Consider the following 23,409-nt stretch of genomic DNA (forward strand, 5'->3'; position numbering starts at 1 on the left):
ATATTGAAGAATAAAAACAGAAATTGCGTCCCTATGAAAAACTATGGATTCAATGACGTCTCCTTCTAAATCGATGAACTTTTCTATGGAAACGATAGGATTATTTTATGGGATACGACTATCTCCTTCCCGATGCACTATTTCTTCTTTACTGCATTCCTCGCGCCCTCACATTGACGAATAAACACAGAAATTGCGTCCCTATGAAAAACTATGGATTTCATGACGTCTCCTTCTAAATCGAGGAACGCGTCTATGGAAACGACAGGCTTTTCTTTTGGGATACGACTATCTCCTTTCCGATGCACTATTCCTTCTTTACTGCATTCCTCGCGCCCTCAGACTGAAGAAGAAACACAGAAAATGCGTCCCTATGAAACACTATGGATTATATGACGTCTCCTTCTAAATCGAGGGACGTTTCTACTGAAACGACAGGATTTTCTTTTGGGATACGGCTATCTCCTTTCCGATGCACTATTCCTTCTTTACTGCATTCCTCGCGCCCTCACATTGTCGTATAGACACATAAATGGCGTCCCTATTAAATACTATGGATTCTATGACGTCTCCTTCTAAATCGAGGAATTTTTCTATCGAAACGAATGGATTTTTTTATGGGATTCGACTATCTCCTTTCCGATGCACTACTCCTTCTTTACTGCATTCCTCGCGCCCTAATATTGAAGAATAAAAACAGAAATTGCGTCCCTATGAAAAACTATGGATTCAATGACGTCTCCTTCTAAATCGATGAACTTTTCTATGGAAACGACAGGATTATTTTATGGGATACGACTATCTCCTTCCCGATGCACTATTCCTTCTTTACTGCATTCCTCGCGCCCTCACATTGACGAATAAACCAGATACATCGTCCCTATGAAAAACTGTGGATTCTATGACATCTCCTTCTAAATCGAGGAACATTTCTATGGAAACGACAGGATTTTCTTTTGGGATACGAGTATCTCCTTTCCGATGCACTACTCCTTCTTCACTGCATTCCTCGCGCCCTCACATGAAGAATAGACTCGGAAATTGCGTCCTTTATTAAAAACTAAGGATTCTATAACGTCTCCTTCTAAATCGAGGAACGTTTCTATGGAAACGACAGGATTTTCTTATGGGATACGACTATCTCGTTTCCGATACACTATTCCTTCTTTACTGCATTCCTCGCAACCTCGCATTGACGAATTAAAACAGAAGTAGCGTCCCTATGAAAAACTGTGGTTTCTATGACGGCTCCTTTTAAATCGAGGAACGTTTCTATGCAAAAAACGACAAGATTTTCTTTTGGGATACGGCTATCTCCTTTCCGATGCACTATTCCTTCTTTACTGTATTCCTCGCGCCCTCACATTGACGAATAAACACAGAAATTGTGTCCCTATGATAAACTATGGATTCTATGACGTCTCCACCTATATTGAGGAACGTTTCAATGGAAACGACAGGATTTTCTTTTGGGATACGACTATCTCCTTTCCGATGCATTATTCCTCCTTTACTGCATTCCTCGCACCCTCACATTGACGAATTGACACAGAAATTGCGTCCCTATGAAAAACTGTGCTTTCTATGACGTCTCCTTCTAAATCGAGGAACGTTTCTATGGAAACGACAAGAATTTCTTTTGGGATACGGATATCTCCTTTCCGATGCACTATTCCTTCTTTACTGCATTCCTCGCGCCCTCACACTGAGGAATAAACACAGAAATTGCGTCCCTATCAAAAATTATGGATTCTATGACGTCTCCACCTAAATCGAGGAACGTTTCAATGGAAACGACAGGCTTTTCTTTTGGGATGCTACTATCTCCTTTCCGATGCACTATTCCTTCTTTACTGCATTCCTCGCGCCCTCACATTGAAGAATAAACACAGAAATTGCGTCCCTATGAAAAATTATGGATTCAATACGTCTCCTTCTAAATCGAGGAACGTTTCTATGGAAACGTCTGGATTTTCTTTTGGGATACGACTATCTCCTTTCCGATGCACTATTCTTTCTTTACTGCACTCCTCGCGCCCAGACATTGACGAATAAACACAGAAATTGCGTCCCTATGAAGAACTGTGGATTCCATGACGTCCCCTTCTAAATCGAGGCACTTTTCTATGGATACGGCTGGCTTTTCTTTTGGGATACTACTATCTCTTTTCCGATGCACTATTCCTTCTTTACTGCATTCCTCGCGTCCTCACATTGACCTAGAAACACATAAATTGCGTCCCTATGAAAAACTATGGATTCTATGGCGTCTCCTCCTAAATCGAGGAACATTTTTATGGAAACGACAGGATTTTCTTAAGGGATACGACCATCTCCTTTCCGATGCACTATTCCTTCTTTACTGCATTCCTCGCGCCCTCACATTGAAGAATAAACACAGAAATTGCGTCCCTATGAAAAATTATGGATCCTATGATGTCTCCTTCTAAATCGAGGAACGTTTCAATGGAAACGACAGGATTTTCTTTTGGGATACGACTATCTCCTTTCCGATGCACTATTCCTTCTTTACTGCATTCCTCGCGCCCTCACATTGAAGAATAAACACAGAAATTGCGTCCCTATGAAAAATTATGGATTCAATACGTCTCCTTCTAAATCGAGGAACGTTTCTATGGAAACGTCTGGATTTTCTTTTGGGATACGACTATCTCCTTTCCGATGCACTATTCTTTCTTTACTGCACTCCTCGCGCCCAGACATTGACGAATAAACACAGAAATTGCGTCCCTATGAAGAACTATGGATTCCATGACGTCTCCTTCTAAATCGAGGCACTTTTCTATGGATACAGCTGGCTTTTCTTTTGGGATACTACTATCTCTTTTCCGATGCACTATTCCTTCTTTACTGCATTCCTCGCGTCCTCACATTGACCTAGAAACACATAAATTGCGTCCCTATGAAAAACTATGGATTCTATGGCGTCTCCTCCTAAATCGAGGAACATTTTTATGGAAACGACAGGATTTTCTTATGGGATACGACCATCTCCTTTCCGATGCACTATTCCTTCTTTACTGCATTCCTCGCGCCCTCACATTGAAGAATAAACACAGAAATTGCGTCCCTATGAAAAATTATGGATCCTATGATGTCTCCTTCTAAATCGAGGAACGTTTCTATGGAAACGACAGGATTTTCTTATGGGATACGACCATCTCCTTTCCGATGCACTATTCCTTCTTTACTGCATTCCTCGCGCCCTCACATTGAAGAATAAACAAAGAAATTGCGTCCCTATGAAAAATTATGGATCCTATGATGTCTCCTTCTAAATCGAAGAACGTTTCTATGGAAACGACAGGCTTTTCTTTTGGGATACGACTATCTCGTTTCCGATACACTATTCCTTCTTTACTGCATTCCTCGCAACCTCGCATTGACGAATTAAAACAGAAATAGCGTCCCTATGAAAAACTGTGGTTTCTATGACGGCTCCTTCTAAATCGAGGAACGTTTCTATGCAAAAAACGACAAGATTTTCTTTTGGGATACGGCTATCTCCTTTCCGATGCACTATTCCTTCTTTACTGTATTCCTCGCGCCCTCACATTGACGAATAAACACAGAAATTGCGTCCCTATGATAAACTATGGATTCTATGACGTCTCCACCTATATTGAGGAACGTTTCAATGGAAACGACAGGATTTTCTTTTGGGATACGACTATCTCCATTCCGATGCATTATTCCTCCTTTACTGCATTCCTCGCACCCTCACATTGACGAATTAACACAGAAATTGCGTCCCTACGGAAAACTATGGATTTTATGACGTCTCCTTCTAATTCGAGGAACGTTTCTATGGAAACGAGAGGTTTATCTTTTGGGATACGGATATCTCCTTTCCGATGCACTATTCCTTCTTTACTGCATTTCTCGCGCCCTCACACTGAAGAATAAACACAGAAATTGCGTCCCTATGAAAAATTATGGATTCTATGACGTCTCCACCTAAATCGAGGAACGTTTCAATGGAAACGACAGGATTTTCTTTTGGGATACGACTATCTCCTTTCCGATGCACTATTCCTTCTTTACTGCATTCCTCGCGCCCTCACATTGAAGAATAAACACAGAAATTGCGTCCCTATGAAGAACTATGGATTCCATGACGTCTCCTTCTAAATCGAGGCACTTTTCTATGGATACGGCTCGCTTTTCTTTTGGGATACTACTATCTCTTTTCCGATGCACTATTCCTTCTTTACTGCATTCCTCGCGTCCTCACATTGACCTAGAAACACATAAATTGCGTCCCTATGAAAAACTATGGATTCTATGGCGTCTCCTCCTAAATCGAGGAACATTTTTATGGAAACGACAGGATTTTCTTATGGGATACGACCATCTCCTTTCCGATGCACTATTCCTTCTTTACTGCACTCCTCGCGCCCTCACATTGAAGAATAAACACAGAAATTGCGTCCCTATGAAAAATTATGGATCCTATGATGTCTCCTTCTAAATCGAGGAACGTTTCTATGGAAACGACAGGATTTTCTTATGGGATACGACCATCTCCTTTCCGATGCACTATTCCTTCTTTACTGCATTCCTCGCGCCCTCACATTGAAGAATAAACACAGAAATTGCGTCCCTATGAAAAATTATGGATCCTATGATGTCTCCTTCTAAATCGGGGAACGTTTCTATGGAAACGACAGGATTTTCTTTTGGGATACGACTATCTCCTTTCCGATGCACTATTCCTTCTTTACTGCATTCCTCGCGCCAAGACAATGACGAATAAACACAGAAATTGCGTCTCTATGAAAGACTATGGATTTCATGACGTCTCCTTCTAAATCGAGGAACGTGTCTATGGAAACGACAGGCTTTTCTTTTGGGATACGACTATCTCCTTTCCGATGCACTATTCCTTCTTTACTGCATTCCTCGCGCCCTCACACTGAAGAAGAAACACAGAAAATGCGTCCCTATGAAACACTATGGATTATATGATGTCTCCTTCTAAATCGAGGAATATTTCTATGGAAACGGCAGGATTTTCTTTTGGGATACGAGTATCTCCTTTCCGATGCACTATTCTTTCTTTACTGCACTCCTCGCGCCCAGACATTGACGAATAAACACAGAAATTGCGTCCCTATGAAGAACTATGGATTCCATGACGTCTCCTTCTAAATCGAGGAACTTTTCTATGGATATGGCTGGCTTTTCTTTTGGCATACTACTATCTCTTTTCCGATGCACTATTCCTTCTTTACTGCATTCCTCGCGTCCTCACATTGACCTAGAAACACATAAATTGCGTCCCTATGAAAAACTATGTATTCTATGACGTCTCCTTCTAAATCGAGGTATTTTTCAATGGAAACGACAGGATTTTCTTATGGGATACGACCATCTCCTTTCCGATGCACTATTCCTTCTTTACTGCATTCCTCGCGCCCTCACATTGAAGAATAAACACAGAAATTGCGTCCCTATGAAAAATTATGGATCCTATGATGTCTCCTTCTAAATCGAGGAACGTTTCTATGGAAACGACAGGATTTTCTTTTGGGATACGACTATCTCCTTTCCGATTCACTATTCCTTCTTTACTGCATTCCTCGCGCCCAGACAATGACGAATAAACACAGAAATTGCGTCCCTATGAAAAACTATGGAATTCATGACGTCTACTTCTAAATCGAGGAACGTGTCTATGGAAACGACAGGCTTTTCTTTTGGGATACGACTATCTCCTTTCCGATGCACTATTCCTTCTTTACTGCATTCCTCGCGCCCTCAGACTGAAGAAGAAACACAGAAAATGCGTCCCTATGAAACACTATGGATTATATGATGTCTCCTTCTAAATCGAGGAACATTTCTATGGAAACGGCAGGATTTTCTTTTGGGATACGACTATCTCTTTTCCGATGCACTATTCCTTGTTTACTGCATTCCTCGCGCCCTCACATTGACGAGTAAACACAGAAATTGCGTCCCTATGAAAAACTATGGATTCCATGACGTCTCCTTCTTTCAAAATCGAGGGACGTTTCTACTGAAACGACAGGATTTTCTTTTGGGATACGGCTATCTCTTTTCCGATGCACTATTCCTTCTTTACTGCATTCCTCGCGCCCTCACATTGTCGTATAGACACATAAATGGCGTCCCTATTAAAAACTATGGATTCTATGACGTCTCCTTCTAAATCGAGGAATTTTTCTATGGAAACGAAAGGATTTTTTTATGGGATTCGACTATCTCCTTTCCGATGCACTACTCCTTCTTTACTGCATTCCTCGCGCCCTAATATTGAAGAATAAAAACAGAAATTGCGTCCCTATGAAAAACTATGGATTCAATGACGTCTCCTTCTAAATCGATGAACTTTTCTATGGAAACGACAGGATTATTTTATGGGATACGACTATCTCCTTCCCGATGCACTATTTCTTCTTTACTGCATTCCTCGCGCCCTCACATTGACGAATAAACACAGATATATCGTCCCTATGAAAATCTATGGGTTCTATGACATCGCCTTCTAAATCGAGGAACATTTCTATGGAAACGACAGGATTTTCTTTTGGGATACGAGTATCTCCTTTCCGATGCACTACTCCTTCTTCACTGCATTCCTCGCGCCCTCACATTGAAGAATAGACTCGGAAATTGCGTCCTTTATTAAAAACTAAGGATTCTATAACGTCTCCTTCTAAATCGAGGAACGTTTCTATGGAAACGACAGGATTTTCTTATGGGATACGACTATCTCGTTTCCGATACACTATTCCTTCTTTACTGCATTCCTCGCAACCTCGCATTGACGAATTAAAACAGAAATTGGGTCCCTATGAAAAACTGTGGTTTCTATGACGGCTCCTTCTAAATCGAGGAACGTTTCTATGCAAAAAACGACAAGATTTTCTTTTGGGATACGGCTATCTCCTTTCCGATGCACTATTCCTTCTTTACTGTATTCCTCGCGCCCTCACATTGACGAATAAACACAGAAATTGCGTCCCTATGATAAACTATGGATACTATGACGTCTCCACATGTATTGAGGAACGTTTCAATGGAAACGACAGGATTTTCTTTTGGGATACGACTATCTCCTTTCCGATGCATTATTCCTCCTTTACTGCATTCCTCGCACCCTCACATTGACGAATTAACACAGAAATTGCGTCCCTATGAAAAACTGTGGTTTCTATGACATCTCCTTCTAAATCGAGGAACGTTTCTATGGAAACGACAAGAATTTCTTTTGGGATACGGATATCTCCTTTCCGATGCACTATTCCTTCTTTACTGCATTCCTCGCGCCCTCACACTGAAGAATAAACACAGAAATTGCGTCCCTATGAAAAACTATGGAATTCATGACGTCTACTTCTAAATCGAGGAACGTGTCTATGGAAACGACAGGCTTTTCTTCTGGGATACGACTATCTCCTTTCCGATGCACTATTCTTTTTTTACTGCACTCCTCGCGCCCAGACATTGACGAATAAACACAGAAATTGCGTCCCTATGAAGAACTATGGATTCCATGACGTCTCCTTCTAAATCGAGGAACTTTTCTATGGATACGGCTGGCTTTTCTTTTGGGATGCTACTATCTCTTTTCCGATGCACTATTCCTTCTTTACTGCATTCCTCGCGTCCTCACATTGACCTAGAAACACATAAATTGCGTCCCTATGAAAAACTATGGATTCTATGGCGTCTCCTCCTAAATCGAGGAACATTTTTATGGAAACGACAGGATTTTCTTATGGGATACGACCATCTCCATTCCGATGCACTATTCCTTCTTTACTGCATTCCTCGCGCCCTCACATTGAAGAATAAACACAGAAATTGCGTCCCTATGAAAAATTATGGATCCTATGATGTCTCCTTCTAAATCGAGGAACGTTTCTATGGAAACGACAGGATTTTCTTTTGGGATACGACTATCTCCCTTCCGATGCACTATTCCTTCTTTACTGCATTCCTCGCGCCCAGACAATGACGAATAAACACAGAAATTGCGTCCCTATGAAAAACTATGGATTTCATGACGTCTCCTTCTAAATCGAGGAACGTGTCTATGGAAACGACAGGCTTTTCTTTTGGGATACGACTATCTCCTTTCCGATGCACTATTCCTTCTTTACTGCATTCCTCGCGCCCTCACACTGAAGAAAAAACACAGAAATTGCGTCCCTATGAAACACTATTGATTCTATGATGTCTCCTTCTAATTCGAGGAACATTTCTATGGAAACAGCAGGATTTTCTTTTGGGATACGACTATCTCTTTTCCGATGCACTATTCCTTGTTTACTGCATTCCTCGCGCCCTCACATTGACGAGTGAACACAGAAATTGCGTCCCTATGAAAAACTATGGATTCTATGACGTCTCCTTCTAAATCGAGGGACGTTTCTACTGAAACGACAGGATTTTCTTTTGGGATACGGGTTACTCCTTTCCGATGCACTATTCCTTCTTTACTGCATTCCTCGCGCCCTCACATTGTCGTATAGACACATAAATGGCGTCCCTATAAAAAACTATGGATTCGATGACGTCTCCTTCTAAATCGAGGAATTTTTCTATGGAAACGAAAGGATTTTTTTATGGGATTCGACTATCTCCTTTCCGATGCACTACTCCTTCTTTACTGCATTCCTCGCGCCCTAACATTGAAGAATAAACACAGAAATTGCGTCCCTATGAAAAACTATGGATTCAATGACGTCTCCTTCTAAATCGATGAACTTTTCTATGGAAACGACAGGATTATCTTATGGGATACGACTATCTCCTTCCCGATGCACTATTCCTTCTTTACTGCATTCCTCGCGCCCTCACATTGACGAATAAACACAGATATATCGTCCCTATGAAAAACTATGGATTCTATGACATCTCCTTCTAAATCGAGGAACATTTCTATGGAAACGACAGGATTTTCTTTTGGGATACGAGTATCTCCTTTCCGATGCACTACTCCTTCTTTACTGCATTCCTCGCGCCCTCACATTGAAGAATAGACACGGAAATTGCGTCCTTTATTAAAAACTAAGGATTCTATAACGTCTCCTTCTAAATCGAGGAACGTTTCTATGGAAACGACGGGATTTTCTTATGGGATACGACTATCTCGTTCCCGATACACTATAACTTCTTTACTGCATTCCTCGCAACCTCGCATTGACGAATTAAAACAGTAATTGCGTCCCTATGAAAAACTGTGGTTTCTATGACGGCTCCTTCTAAATCGAGGAACGTTTCTATGCAAAAAACGACAAGATTTTCTTTTGGGATACGAGTATCTCCTTTCCGATGCACTATTCCTTCTTTACTGAATTCCTCGCGCCCTCAGATTGACAAATAAACACAGAAATTGCGTCCCTATGATAAACTATGGATTCTATGACGTCTCCACCTATATTGAGGAACGTTTCAATGGAAACGACAGGATTTTCTTTTGGGTTACGGCTGTCTCCTTTCCGATGCACTATTCCTTCTTTACTGCACTCCTCGCGCCCAAACATTGACGAATAAACACAGAAAATGCGTCCCTATGAAGAACTATGGATTCCATGACGTCTCCTTCTAAATCGAGGAACGTTTCTATGGAAACGACAGGCAATTCTTTTGGGATACGACTATCTCTTTTCCGATGCACGATTCCTTCTTTACTGCATTCCTCGCGCCCTCACATTAACGTATAAACACATAAATTGCGTCCCTATGAAAAACTATGGATTCTATGACGTCTCCTTCTAAATCGAGGAACGTTTCTATGGAGACGGCAGGATTTTCTTTTGGGATGCGACTATCTCTTTTCCGATGCACTATTCCTTCTTTACTGCATTCCTCGCGCCCTCACATTGACGAATAAACACAGAAATTGCGTCCCTATGAAAAACTATGGATTCTATGATGTTTTCTCCTAAATCGAGGAACGTTTCAATGGATACGACAGGGTTTTCTTTTGGGATACGCCTATCTCCTATCCGATTCACTATTCCTTCTTTACTGCATTCCTCGCGCTCTCATATTGACGAATAAACACAGAAATTGCGTCCCTATGAAAAACTATGGATTCTATGACGTCTCCTCCTAAATCGAGGAACATTTTTAAGGAAACGACAGGATTTTCTTTTGGGATACGACTATCTCCTTTCCGATACACTATTCCTTCTTTACTGCATTCCTCGCGCCCTCATGTTGGAGAATAAACACAAAAATTGCGTCCCTATGAAAAAATTATGGATTCTATGACGTCTCCATCTAAATCGAGGAACGTTTCCATGGAAACGACAGGATTTTCTTTTGGGTTACGACTGTCTCCTTTCCGATGCACCATTCCTTCTTTACTGCATGCCTTGCGCCCACACATTGACGAGCAAACACAGAAATTGCGTCCCTATGAAAAACTATGGATTCTATGACGTCTCAATCTAAATCGACGAACGTTTCTATGGAAACGACAAGTTTATCTTTTGCGATACGACTGTGTCCTTTCCGATGCACTAATCCTTCTTTACTGCATTCCACGCGCCCTCACATTGACGAATAAACACAGAAACTGCGTCCCTATGAAAAACTATGGATTCTATGACGTCTGTTTCTAAATCGAGGAACGTTTCTATGGAAACGACAGGATTTTCTTTTGGGATACGACTATCTCCTTTGCGATGCTCTATTCCTTCTTTACTGTATTCCTCGCGCCCTCACATTGACGAATAAGCACAGAAATTGCATCCCTATGAATAACTATGGATTCTATGCCGTCTCCTTCTAAATCGAGGAACGTTTCTATGGAAAAGACAGGATTTTCTTTTGGGATACGGCTATCTACTTTGCGATGCACTATTCCTTCTTTACTGCATTCCTCGCGCCCTAACATTGACGAATAAACACAGAAATTGAGTCCCAATGAAAAACTATGGATTCTATGACGTCTCCTTCTAAATCGAGGAACATTTCTATGGAAACGACAGGATTTTCTTTTGGGATACGACAATCACCTTTCCAATGCAATATTCCTAATTTACTGCATTCCTGTCGCCCTCACATTGACGAATGAACACAGAAATTGCGTCCCTATCAGAAACTATGGATTCTTTGACGTCTCCTCCTAAATCGAGGAACGTTTCTATGGGAACGAGAGAATTTTCGTTTGGGTTACGGCTATCTCCTTTGCGATGCACTATTCCTTCTTTACTGCGTTCCTCGCGCCCTCACATTGACGAATAAACACAGAAATTGCGTCCCTATGAAAGACTATGGATTCTATGACGTTTTCTCCTGAACCGAGGAACGTTTCAATGGAAACGATAGGGTTTTCTTTTGGGATACGCCTATCTCCTATCCGATTCACTATTCCTTCTTTACTGCATTCCTCGCGCCCTCATATTGACGAATAAACAATTAAATTGCGTCCATATGAAGAACTATGGATTCTATGACGTCTCCTCCTAAAACGAGGAACATTTTCAAGGAAACGACAGGATTTTCTTTTGGGATACGACTATTTCCTTTCCGATGCAGTATTCCTTCATTACTGCATCCCTCGCCCCCAGACATTGACGAATAAACACAGAAATTGCGTCCCTATAATGAACTACGGTTTCCATGACGTCTCCCACTAAATCGAGGAACGTTTCTATGGAAACGACAGGCTTTTCTTTAGGGATACGACTATCTCATTTCCGATGCACTAATCCTTCTTTACTGCATTCCTCGCGCCCTAACATTGAAGAATAAACACAGAAATTGCGATCCTATGAAAAACTATGGATTCTATGACGTCTCCTTCTAAATCCAGGAATTTTTCTATGGAAACGACACGATTTTCTTATGGGATACAAATATCTCATTTCCCATGACTATTCCTTCTTTACTGCATTTCTCGCGCCATCACATTGACGAATAAACACAGAAATTGCGTCCCTATGACAAACTATGGATTCTATGACGTCTCCTTCTAAATCGAGGGCGTTTCTACTGAAACGACAGGATTTTCTTTTGGGATACGGCTATCTCCTTTCCGATGCACTATTCCTTCTTTAATGCATTCCTCGCGCACTCACATTGACGAATGAACACGGAAATTGCGCCCTATGAAAAACTACGGATTATTTGACGTCTCCTCCTAAATCGAGGTACATTTTTATGGAAACGACAAGATTTTCTTTTGGGATACGACTATCTCCTTTCCGATGCACTATTCCTTCTTTACTGCATTCCTCGCGCCCACACATTGATGAATAAACACAGAAATTGCGTCCCTATGAAAAACTATGGATTCTATGACATCTTCTTCTAAATCGAGGAACGTTTCTATGGAAACGACAGGATTTTCTTTTGTGATACGGCGATCTCCATTCCGATGCACAATTCCTTCTTTGCTGCATTCCTCACGCCCTCACATTGACAAATAAACGCAGAAACTGCGTCGCTATGAAAAACTATGAATTCTATGACGTCTCCTTCTAAATCGAGGAACGTTACTATGGAAACTACAGGGTTTTCTTTTGGGATACGACTATCTAATTTCCGATGCACTATTCCTACTTTACTGGATTCCTCGCCCCCTCACATTGACGAATGAACACAGAAATTGTGTCCCTATGAAAAACTATGGATTCCATGACGTCTCCTTCTAAATCGAGGAACGTTTCTATGGAAACGACAGGATTTTCTTTTGGGATACGGCTATCTACTTTCCGATGCACTATTCTTTCTTTACTGCATTCCTTGCGCTCTCACATTGACGAATAAACACGGAAATTGCGCCCCTATTAAAAACTACGGATTCTTTGACGTCCCCTCCTAAATCGAGGAACATTTTTATGGAGACGACAGGATTTTCTTTTGGGATACGACTATCTCCTTTCCGATGCACTATTCCTTCTTTACTGCATTCCTCACGCCCATTCACTGACGAATAAACACAGAAATTGCTTCCCTATGAAAATCTATGGATTCTATGACGTCTCTTCTAAATCGAGGATCGTTTCTACGGATACGACAGGATTTTATTTTGGGATACGACTATCTCCTTTCCGATGCAGTATTCCTTCTTTACCGCATTCCTCGCGCCCACACATTGAGGAATAAACACAGAAATTGCGTCCCTATGAAAAACCACGGATTCTATGACGTCTCCTTCTAAATCGAGGAACGTTTCTATGGAAACGACAGGATTTTCTTTTGGGATACGACTATCTCCTTTCCGATGCACTAATCCTTCTTTACTGCTTTCCTCGCGCCCTCACATTTACGAATAAACACAGAAATTGCGTCCCAATGAAAAACTATGGATCTATGACGTCTCCATCTAAATCGAGGGAAGTTTCTATGGAAACGACAGGATTTTCTTTTGGGATACGGCTATCTCCTTTCCGATGCTCTATTCCTTTTTTATGCATTCCTCGCGCCCTCACATTGTCGTATAGACACATAAATGGCGTCCCTATAAAAAACTATGGATTCGATGACGTCTCCTTCTAAATCGAGGAATTTTTCTATGGAAACGAAAGGATTTTTTTATGGGATTCGACTATCTCCTTTCCGATGCACTACTCCCTCTTTACTGCATTCCTCGCGCCCTAACATTGAAGAATAAACACAGAAATTGCGTCCCTATGAAAAACTATGGATTCAATGACGTCTCCTTCTAAATCGATGAACTTTTCTATGGAAACGACAGGATTATCTTATGGGATACGACTATCTCCTTCCCGATGCACTATTCCTTCTTTACTGCATTCCTCGCGCCCTCACATTGACGAATAAACACAGATATATCGTCCCTATGAAAAACTATGGATTCTATGACATCTCCTTCTAAATCGAGGAACATTTCTATGGAAACGACAGGATTTTCTTTTGGGATACGAGTATCTCCTTTCCGATGCACTACTCCTTCTTTACTGCATTCCTCGCGCCCTCACATTGAAGAATAGACACGGAAATTGCGTCCTTTATTAAAAACTAAGGATTCTATAACGTCTCCTTCTAAATCGAGGAACGTTTCTATGGAAACGACGGGATTTTCTTATGGGATACGACTATCTCGTTCCCGATACACTATAACTTCTTTACTGCATTCCTCGCAACCTCGCATTGACGAATTAAAACAGTAATTGCGTCCCTATGAAAAACTGTGGTTTCTATGACGGCTCCTTCTAAATCGAGGAACGTTTCTATGCAAAAAACGACAAGATTTTCTTTTGGGATACGAGTATCTCCTTTCCGATGCACTATTCCTTCTTTACTGAATTCCTCGCGCCCTCAGATTGACAAATAAACACAGAAATTGCGTCCCTATGATAAACTATGGATTCTATGACGTCTCCACCTATATTGAGGAACGTTTCAATGGAAACGACAGGATTTTCTTTTGGGTTACGACTGTCTCCTTTCCGATGCACTATTCCTTCTTTACTGCACTCCTCGCGCCCAAACATTGACGAATAAACACAGAAAATGCGTCCCTATGAAGAACTATGGATTCCATGACGTCTCCTTCTAAATCGAGGAACGTTTCTATGGAAACGACAGGCAATTCTTTTGGGATACGACTATCTCTTTTCCGATGCACGATTCCTTCTTTACTGCATTCCTCGCGCCCTCACATTGACGTATAAACACATAAATTGCGTCCCTATGAAAAACTATGGATTCTATGACGTCTCCTTCTAAATCGAGGAACGTTTCTATGGAGACGGCAGGATTTTCTTTTGGGATGCGACTATCTCTTTTCCGATGCACTATTCCTTCTTTACTGCATTCCTCGCGCCCTCACATTGACGAATAAACACAGAAATTGCGTCCCTATGAAAAACTATGGATTCTATGATGTTTTCTCCTAAATCGAGGAACGTTTCAATGGATACGACAGGGTTTTCTTTTGGGATACGCCTATCTCCTATCCGATTCACTATTCCTTCTTTACTGCATTCCTCGCGCTCTCATATTGACGAATAAACACAGAAATTGCGTCCCTATGAAAAACTATGGATTCTATGACGTCTCCTCCTAAATCGAGGAACATTTTTAAGGAAACGACAGGATTTTCTTTTGGGATACGACTATCTCCTTTCCGATACACTATTCCTTCTTTACTGCATTCCTCGCGCCCTCATGTTGGAGAATAAACACAAAAATTGCGTCCCTATGAAAAAATTATGGATTCTATGACGTCTCCATCTAAATCGAGGAACGTTTCCATGGAAACGACAGGATTTTCTTTTGGGTTACGACTGTCTCCTTTCCGATGCACCATTCCTTCTTTACTGCATGCCTCGCGCCCACACATTGACGAGCAAACACAGAAATTGCGTCCCTATGAAAAACTATGGATTCTATGACGTCTCAATCTAAATCGACGAACGTTTCTATGGAAACGACAAGTTTATCTTTTGCGATACGACTGTGTCCTTTCCGATGCACTAATCCTTCTTTACTGCATTCCACGCGCCCTCACATTGACGAATAAACACAGAAACTGCGTCCCTATGAAAAACTATGGATTCTATGACGTCTGTTTCTAAATCGAGGAACGTTTCTATGGAAACGACAGGATTTTCTTTTGGGATACGACTATCTCCTTTGCGATGCTCTATTCCTTCTTTACTGTATTCCTCGCGCCCTCACATTGACGAATAAGCACAGAAATTGCATCCCTATGAATAACTATGGATTCTATGCCGTCTCCTTCTAAATCGAGGAACGTTTCTATGGAAAAGACAGGATTTTCTTTTGGGATACGGCTATCTACTTTGCGATGCACTATTCCTTCTTTACTGCATTCCTCGCGCCCTAACATTGACGAATAAACACAGAAATTGAGTCCCAATGAAAAACTATGGATTCTATGACGTCTCCTTCTAAATCGAGGAACATTTCTATGGAAACGACAGGATTTTCTTTTGGGATACGACAATCACCTTTCCAATGCAATATTCCTAATTTACTGCATTCCTGTCGCCCTCACATTGACGAATGAACACAGAAATTGCGTCCCTATCAGAAACTATGGATTCTTTGACGTCTCCTCCTAAATCGAGGAACGTTTCTATGGGAACGAGAGAATTTTCGTTTGGGTTACGGCTATCTCCTTTGCGATGCACTATTCCTTCTTTACTGCGTTCCTCGCGCCCTCACATTGACGAATAAACACAGAAATTGCGTCCCTATGAAAGACTATGGATTCTATGACGTTTTCTCCTGAACCGAGGAACGTTTCAATGGAAACGATAGGGTTTTCTTTTGGGATACGCCTATCTCCTATCCGATTCACTATTCCTTCTTTACTGCATTCCTCGCGCCCTCATATTGACGAATAAACAATTAAATTGCGTCCATATGAAGAACTATGGATTCTATGACGTCTCCTCCTAAAACGAGGAACATTTTCAAGGAAACGACAGGATTTTCTTTTGGGATACGACTATTTCCTTTCCGATGCAGTATTCCTTCATTACTGCATCCCTCGCCCCCAGACATTGACGAATAAACACAGAAATTGCGTCCCTATAATGAACTACGGTTTCCATGACGTCTCCCACTAAATCGAGGAACGTTTCTATGGAAACGACAGGCTTTTCTTTAGGGATACGACTATCTCATTTCCGATGCACTAATCCTTCTTTACTGCATTCCTCGCGCCCTAACATTGAAGAATAAACACAGAAATTGCGATCCTATGAAAAACTATGGATTCTATGACGTCTCCTTCTAAACCTAGGAATTTTTCTATGGAAACGACACGATTTTCTTATGGGATACAAATATCTCATTTCCCATGACTATTCCTTCTTTACTGCATTTCTCGCGCCATCACATTGACGAATAAACACAGAAATTGCGTCCCTATGACAAACTATGGATTCTATGACGTCTCCTTCTAAATCGAGGGCGTTTCTACTGAAACGACAGGATTTTCTTTTGGGATACGGCTATCTCCTTTCCGATGCACTATTCCTTCTTTAATGCATTCCTCGCGCACTCACATTGACGAATGAACACGGAAATTGCGCCCTATGAAAAACTACGGATTATTTGACGTCTCCTCCTAAATCGAGGTACATTTTTATGGAAACGACAAGATTTTCTTTTGGGATACGACTATCTCCTTTCCGATGCACTATTCCTTCTTTACTGCATTCCTCGCGCCCACACATTGATGAATAAACACAGAAATTGCGTCCCTATGAAAAACTATGGATTCTATGACATCTTCTTCTAAATCGAGGAACGTTTCTATGGAAACGACAGGATTTTCTTTTGTGATACGGCGATCTCCATTCCGATGCACAATTCCTTCTTTGCTGCATTCCTCACGCCCTCACATTGACAAATAAACGCAGAAACTGCGTCGCTATGAAAAACTATGAATTCTATGACGTCTCCTTCTAAATCGAGGAACGTTACTATGGAAACTACAGGGTTTTCTTTTGGGATACGACTATCTAATTTCCGATGCACTATTCCTACTTTACTGGATTCCTCGCCCCCTCACATTGACGAATGAACACAGAAATTGTGTCCCTATGAAAAACTATGGATTCCATGACGTCTCCTTCTAAATCGAGGAACGTTTCTATGGAAACGACAGGATTTTCTTTTGGGATACGGCTATCTACTTTCCGATGCACTATTCTTTCTTTACTGCATTCCTTGCGCTCTCACATTGACGAATAAACACGGAAATTGCGCCCCTATTAAAAACTACGGATTCTTTGACGTCCCCTCCTAAATCGAGGAACATTTTTATGGAGACGACAGGATTTTCTTTTGGGATACGACTATCTCCTTTCCGATGCACTATTCCTTCTTTACTGCATTCCTCACGCCCATTCACTGACGAATAAACACAGAAATTGCTTCCCTATGAAAATCTATGGATTCTATGACGTCTCTTCTAAATCGAGGATCGTTTCTACGGATACGACAGGATTTTATTTTGGGTTACGACTATCTCCTTTCCGATGCAGTATTCCTTCTTTACTGCATTCCTCGCGCCCACACATTGAGGAATAAACACAGAAATTGCGTCCCTATGAAAAACCACGGATTCTATGACGTCTCCTTCTAAATCGAGGAACGTTTCTATGGAAACGACAGGATTTTCTTTTGGGATACGACTATCTCCTTTCCGATGCACTAATCCTTCTTTACTGCTTTCCTCGCGCCCTCACATTTACGAATAAACACAGAAATTGCGTCCCAATGAAAAACTATGGATCTATGACGTCTCCATCTAAATCGAGGGAAGTTTCTATGGAAACGACAGGATTTTCTTTTGGGATACGGCTATCTCCTTTCCGATGCTCTATTCCTTTTTTATGCATTCCTCGCGTCCTCACATGGACGAATAAATACAGAAATTTCGTCCCTATGAAAAACTATGGATTCTATGGCGTCTCCTTTGAAATCGAGGAACGTTTCTATGGAAACGACAGGATTATCTTTTGGGATACGCCTAACTCCTTTCCGATTCACTATTCCTACTTTACTGCATTACTCGCGTCCTCAAATTGACGAATAAACACAGGAATTGCGTCCCTATGAAAAACTGTGGATTCTATGTTGTCTCCTCCTAATTCGAGGAACATTTCAATGGAAACGACAGGAATTTCTTTAGGGATACGACTATCTCCTTTCCGATGCACTATTCTTTCTTTTACTGCATTAATCGCGCCCACACATTGACGAATCAACACAGAAATTGCGTCCCTATGAAAATTTATGGATTCTATGACGTCTCCTTCTAAATCGAGGAACGTTTCTACGGAAACGACAGGATTTTCTTTTGGGATACGGCTATCTCCTTTCCGATGCTCTATTCATTTTTTACTGCATTCCTCGCGCCCTCACATTGACGAATAAATCCAGAAATTTCGTCCCTATGATAAGATATGGATTCTATGACGTCTCCTTCTAAATCGAGGAACGTTTCTATGGAAACGGCAGTATTTTCTTTTGTGATACGGCTATCTCCTTTCCGATGCACTTTTAATTCTTTACTGCATTCCTCACGCCCTCACATTGACAAATTAACGCAGAAACTGCGTCCCTATGAAAAACTATGGAGTCTATGACGTCTCCTTGTAAATCGAGGAATTTTTCTATGGAAACGACAGGATTTTCTTTTGGGATACATCTCCTTTATGATGCACTATTCCTTCTTTACTGCATTCCTCGCGCCTTCACATTGACGAATAATCACAGAAATTGCGTCCCTATGAAAAACTATGGATTCTATGACGTCTCCTTCTAAATCGAGGAACGTTTCTATGCAAACGACAGGATTTTCTTTTGGGATACGGTTATCTCCTATCCGGTGCACTATTCCTTGTTTATTGCATTCCTCACGCCCTCACATTGACGAATAAACACAGAAATTGCGTCCCTATGTAAAAGTATGGATTCTATGACGTCTCCTTCTAAATCGAGGGACGTTTCTATGGAAACGACAGGATTATCTTTTGGGATACGCCTATCTCCTTTCCGATTCACTGTTCCTTGTATCCTGCATTACTCGTGCCCTCACATTGACGAATAAACACAGAAATTGAGTCCCTATGAAAAAGTGTGGATTCTATGACGTCTCCTCCTAAATCGAGGAACATTTCTATGAAAACGGCAGGATTTTCTTTTGGTATACGACTATCTCCTTTCCGATGGACTACTCCTTCTTTACTGGATTCCTCGCGCCCACACATTGACGAATAAACACAGAAATTGCGTCCCAATGAAAAACTATGGATCTATGCCGTCTCCATCTAAATCGAGGAACGTTTCTATGGAAACGGCAGCATTTTCTTTTGTGATACGGCTATCTCCTTTCCGATGCACTATTAATTCTTTACTGCATTCCTCACGCCCTCGCATTGACAAATTAATGCAGAAACTGCGTCCCTATGAAAAGCTATGGATTCTATGACGTCTACTTCTAAACCGAGGAATTTTTCTATGGAAACGATAGAATTTTCTTTTGGGATACGACTATCTCCATTAAGATGCCCTATTCCTTCTTTACTGAATTCCTCGCTCCCTCACTCTGACGAATAAACACAGAAATTCCGTCCCTATGATAAACTATGGATTCTATGACGTCTCCTTCTAAATCGAGGAACGTTTCTATGCAAACGACAGGATTTTCTTTTGGGATACGGCCAACCCCTATCCGATGCAATATTCCTTCTTTACTGCATTCCTAGCGCCCTCGTATTGACGAATAAACACAGAAATTGCGTCCCTATGAAAAACTATGGATTCTATGATGTCTCTTTCTAAATCGAGGGACGTTTCTATGGAAACGACAAGATTTTCTTTTGTGATACGACTATCTCCTTTCCGATGCACTATTCCTGCTTTACTGGATTCCTCGCGCCCACACATTGACGAATAAACACAGAAATTGCGTCCCAATGAAAAACTATGGATCTATGACGTCTCCATCTAAATCGAAAAACGTTTCTATGGAAACGGCAGCATTTTCTTTTGTGATACGGCTATCTCTTTTCCGATGCTCAATTCCTTCTTTACAGCACTCCTCGCACCCTCACACTGAAGAATGAACACAGATATTGCGTCCCTATGAAAAACCACGGATTCTATGACGTCTCCTTCTAAATCGAGTAAAGTTTCTATGGAAACGACAGGATTTTCTTTTGGGATACGACTATCTCCTATCCGATGCACTATTCCTTCTTTACTGCATTCCTCGCGCCCTCGTATTAACGAATAAACACAGAAATTGCGTCCCTATGAAAAACTATGGATTCTGACGTCTCCTTCTAAATCGAGGAACGATTCTATGGAAACGACAGGATTTTCTTTTGCGATACGGCTATCTCCTTTCCGATGCTCTATTCCTTCTTTACAGATTTACTCGCGCCCTCACACTGAAGAATAAACACAGAAATTGCGTCCCTATGAAAGACCACGGATTCTATGACGTCTCCTTCTAAATCGAGGAACGTTTCTATGGAAACGACAGGATTTTCTGTTGGGATACGACTATCTCCTTTGCGATGCACTATTCCTTCTTTACTGCATTCCTCGCGCCCTCACATTGACGAATAAACACAGAAATTGCGTCCCTATGAAAAACCACGGATTCTATGACGTCTCCTTCTAAATCGAGGAACGATTCTATGGAAACGACAGGATTTTCTTTTGGGATACGACTATCTCCTTTGCGATGCACTATTCCTTCTTTACTGCATTCCTCGCGCCCTCACATTAACGAATAAACACAGAAATTGCGTCCCTATGAAAAACTATGGATTCTGACGTCTCCTTCTAAATCGAGGAACGATTCTATGGAAACGACAGGATTTTCTTTTGCGATACGGCTATCTCCTTTCCGATGCTCTATTCCTTCTTTACAGATTTACTCGCGCCCTCACACTGAAGAATAAACACAGAAATTGCGTCCCTATGAAAGACCACGGATTCTATGACGTCTCCTTCTAAATCGAGGAACGTTTCTATGGAAACGACAGGATTTTCTGTTGGGATACGACTATCTCCTTTGCGATGCACTATTCCTTCTTTACTGCATTCCTCGCGCCCTCACATTGACGAATAAACACAGAAATTGCGTCCCTATGAAAAACCACGGATTCTATGACGTCTCCTTCTAAATCGAGGAACGTTTCCATGGAAACGATAGGATTTTCTTTTGGGATACGACTATCTCCTTTCCGATGCACTATTCCTTCTTTACTGCATTCCTCGCGCCCTCACACTGAAGAATAAACACAGAAATTGCGTCCCTATGAAAAACTATGGATTCTGACGTCTCCTTCTAAATCGAGGAACGATTCTATGGAAACGACAGGATTATCATTTGGGATACGCCTATCTCCTTTCCGATTCACTATTCCTACTTTACTGCATTACTCGCGTCCTCACATTGACGAATTGACACAGAAATTGCGTCCCAATAAAAAACTGTGGATTCTATGACTTCTCCTCCTATATCGAGGAACATTTCTATGGAAACGACAGGAATTTCTTTTGGGGTACGACTATCTCCTTTCCGATGCACTATTCCTTCTTTACTGCATGCCTCGCGCCCTAACTTTGAAGAATAAACACAGAAATTCCGTCCCTAAGATAAACTATGGATTCTATGACGTCTCCTTCTAAATCGAGGAAAGTTTCTATGGAAACAACAGGAATTTCTTTTGGGATACGACTATCTCCTTTCCGATGCACTATTCTTTCTTTACTGCATTCCACGCGCCCACACATTGACGAATAAACACAGAAATTGCGTCCCTATGTAAATTTATGGATTCTCTGACGTCTCCTTCTAATTCGAGGAACGTTTCTACGGAAGCGACAATATTTTCATTTGGGATACGACTATCTCCTTTCCGATGCACTATCCCTTCTTTACTGGAATCTTCGCGCCCACACATTGACGAATAAACACAGAAATTGCGTCCCAATGAAAAACTATGGATCTATGACGTCTCCATCTAAATCGAGGAAAGTTTCTATGGAAACGACAGGATTTTCTTTAGGGATACGGATATCTCCTTTCCGATGCTCTATTCCTTTTTTACTGCATTCCACGCGCCCTCACATTGACGAATAAATACAGAAATTTCGTCCCTATGAAAAGATATGGATTCTATGACGTCTCCTTCTAAATCGAGGAACCTTTCTATGGAAACGGCAGCATTTTCTTTTGTGATACGGCTATCTCCTTTGCGATGCTCTATTCCTTCTTTACAGATTTCCTCGCGCCCTCGCACTGAAGAATAAACACAGAAATTGCGTCCCTATGAAAAACTATGGATTCTATGACGTCTCCCTCTAAATCGAGGAACGTTTCTATGGAAACGACAAAATTATCTTTTGGGATACGACTATCTCCTTTCCGATGCAATATTCCTTGTTTCCTGCATTACTCGCGCCCTCACATTGACGAATAAACACAGATATTGCATTCCTATGAAAAACTATGGATTCCATGACGACTCCTTCTAAATCGAGGAACGTTTCTATGGAAACGACAGGATTTTCTTTTGTGATACGGCTATCTCCTATCCGATGCACTATTCCTTCTTTACTGCATTCCTCGCGTCCTCGTATTAACGAATAAACACAGAAATTGCGTCCCTATGAAAAACTATGGATTCTATGACGTCTACTTCTAAATCGAGGAAAGTTTCTATGGAAAAGACAGGAATTTCTTTTGGGATACGACTATCTCCTTTCCGATGCACTATTCTTCTTTACGGCATTCCTCGCGCCCATACATTGTCGACTAAACACAGAAATTGCTTCCCTATGAAAATATATTAATTCTATGACGTCTCCTTCCAAATCGAGGTTCGTCTCTACGGATACGACAGGATTTTATTTTGGGATACGACTATC

This window comes from Schistocerca cancellata, chromosome 1 (assembly GCF_023864275.1).
Source record: "Schistocerca cancellata isolate TAMUIC-IGC-003103 chromosome 1, iqSchCanc2.1, whole genome shotgun sequence".
Taxonomy (NCBI): domain Eukaryota; kingdom Metazoa; phylum Arthropoda; class Insecta; order Orthoptera; family Acrididae; genus Schistocerca; species Schistocerca cancellata.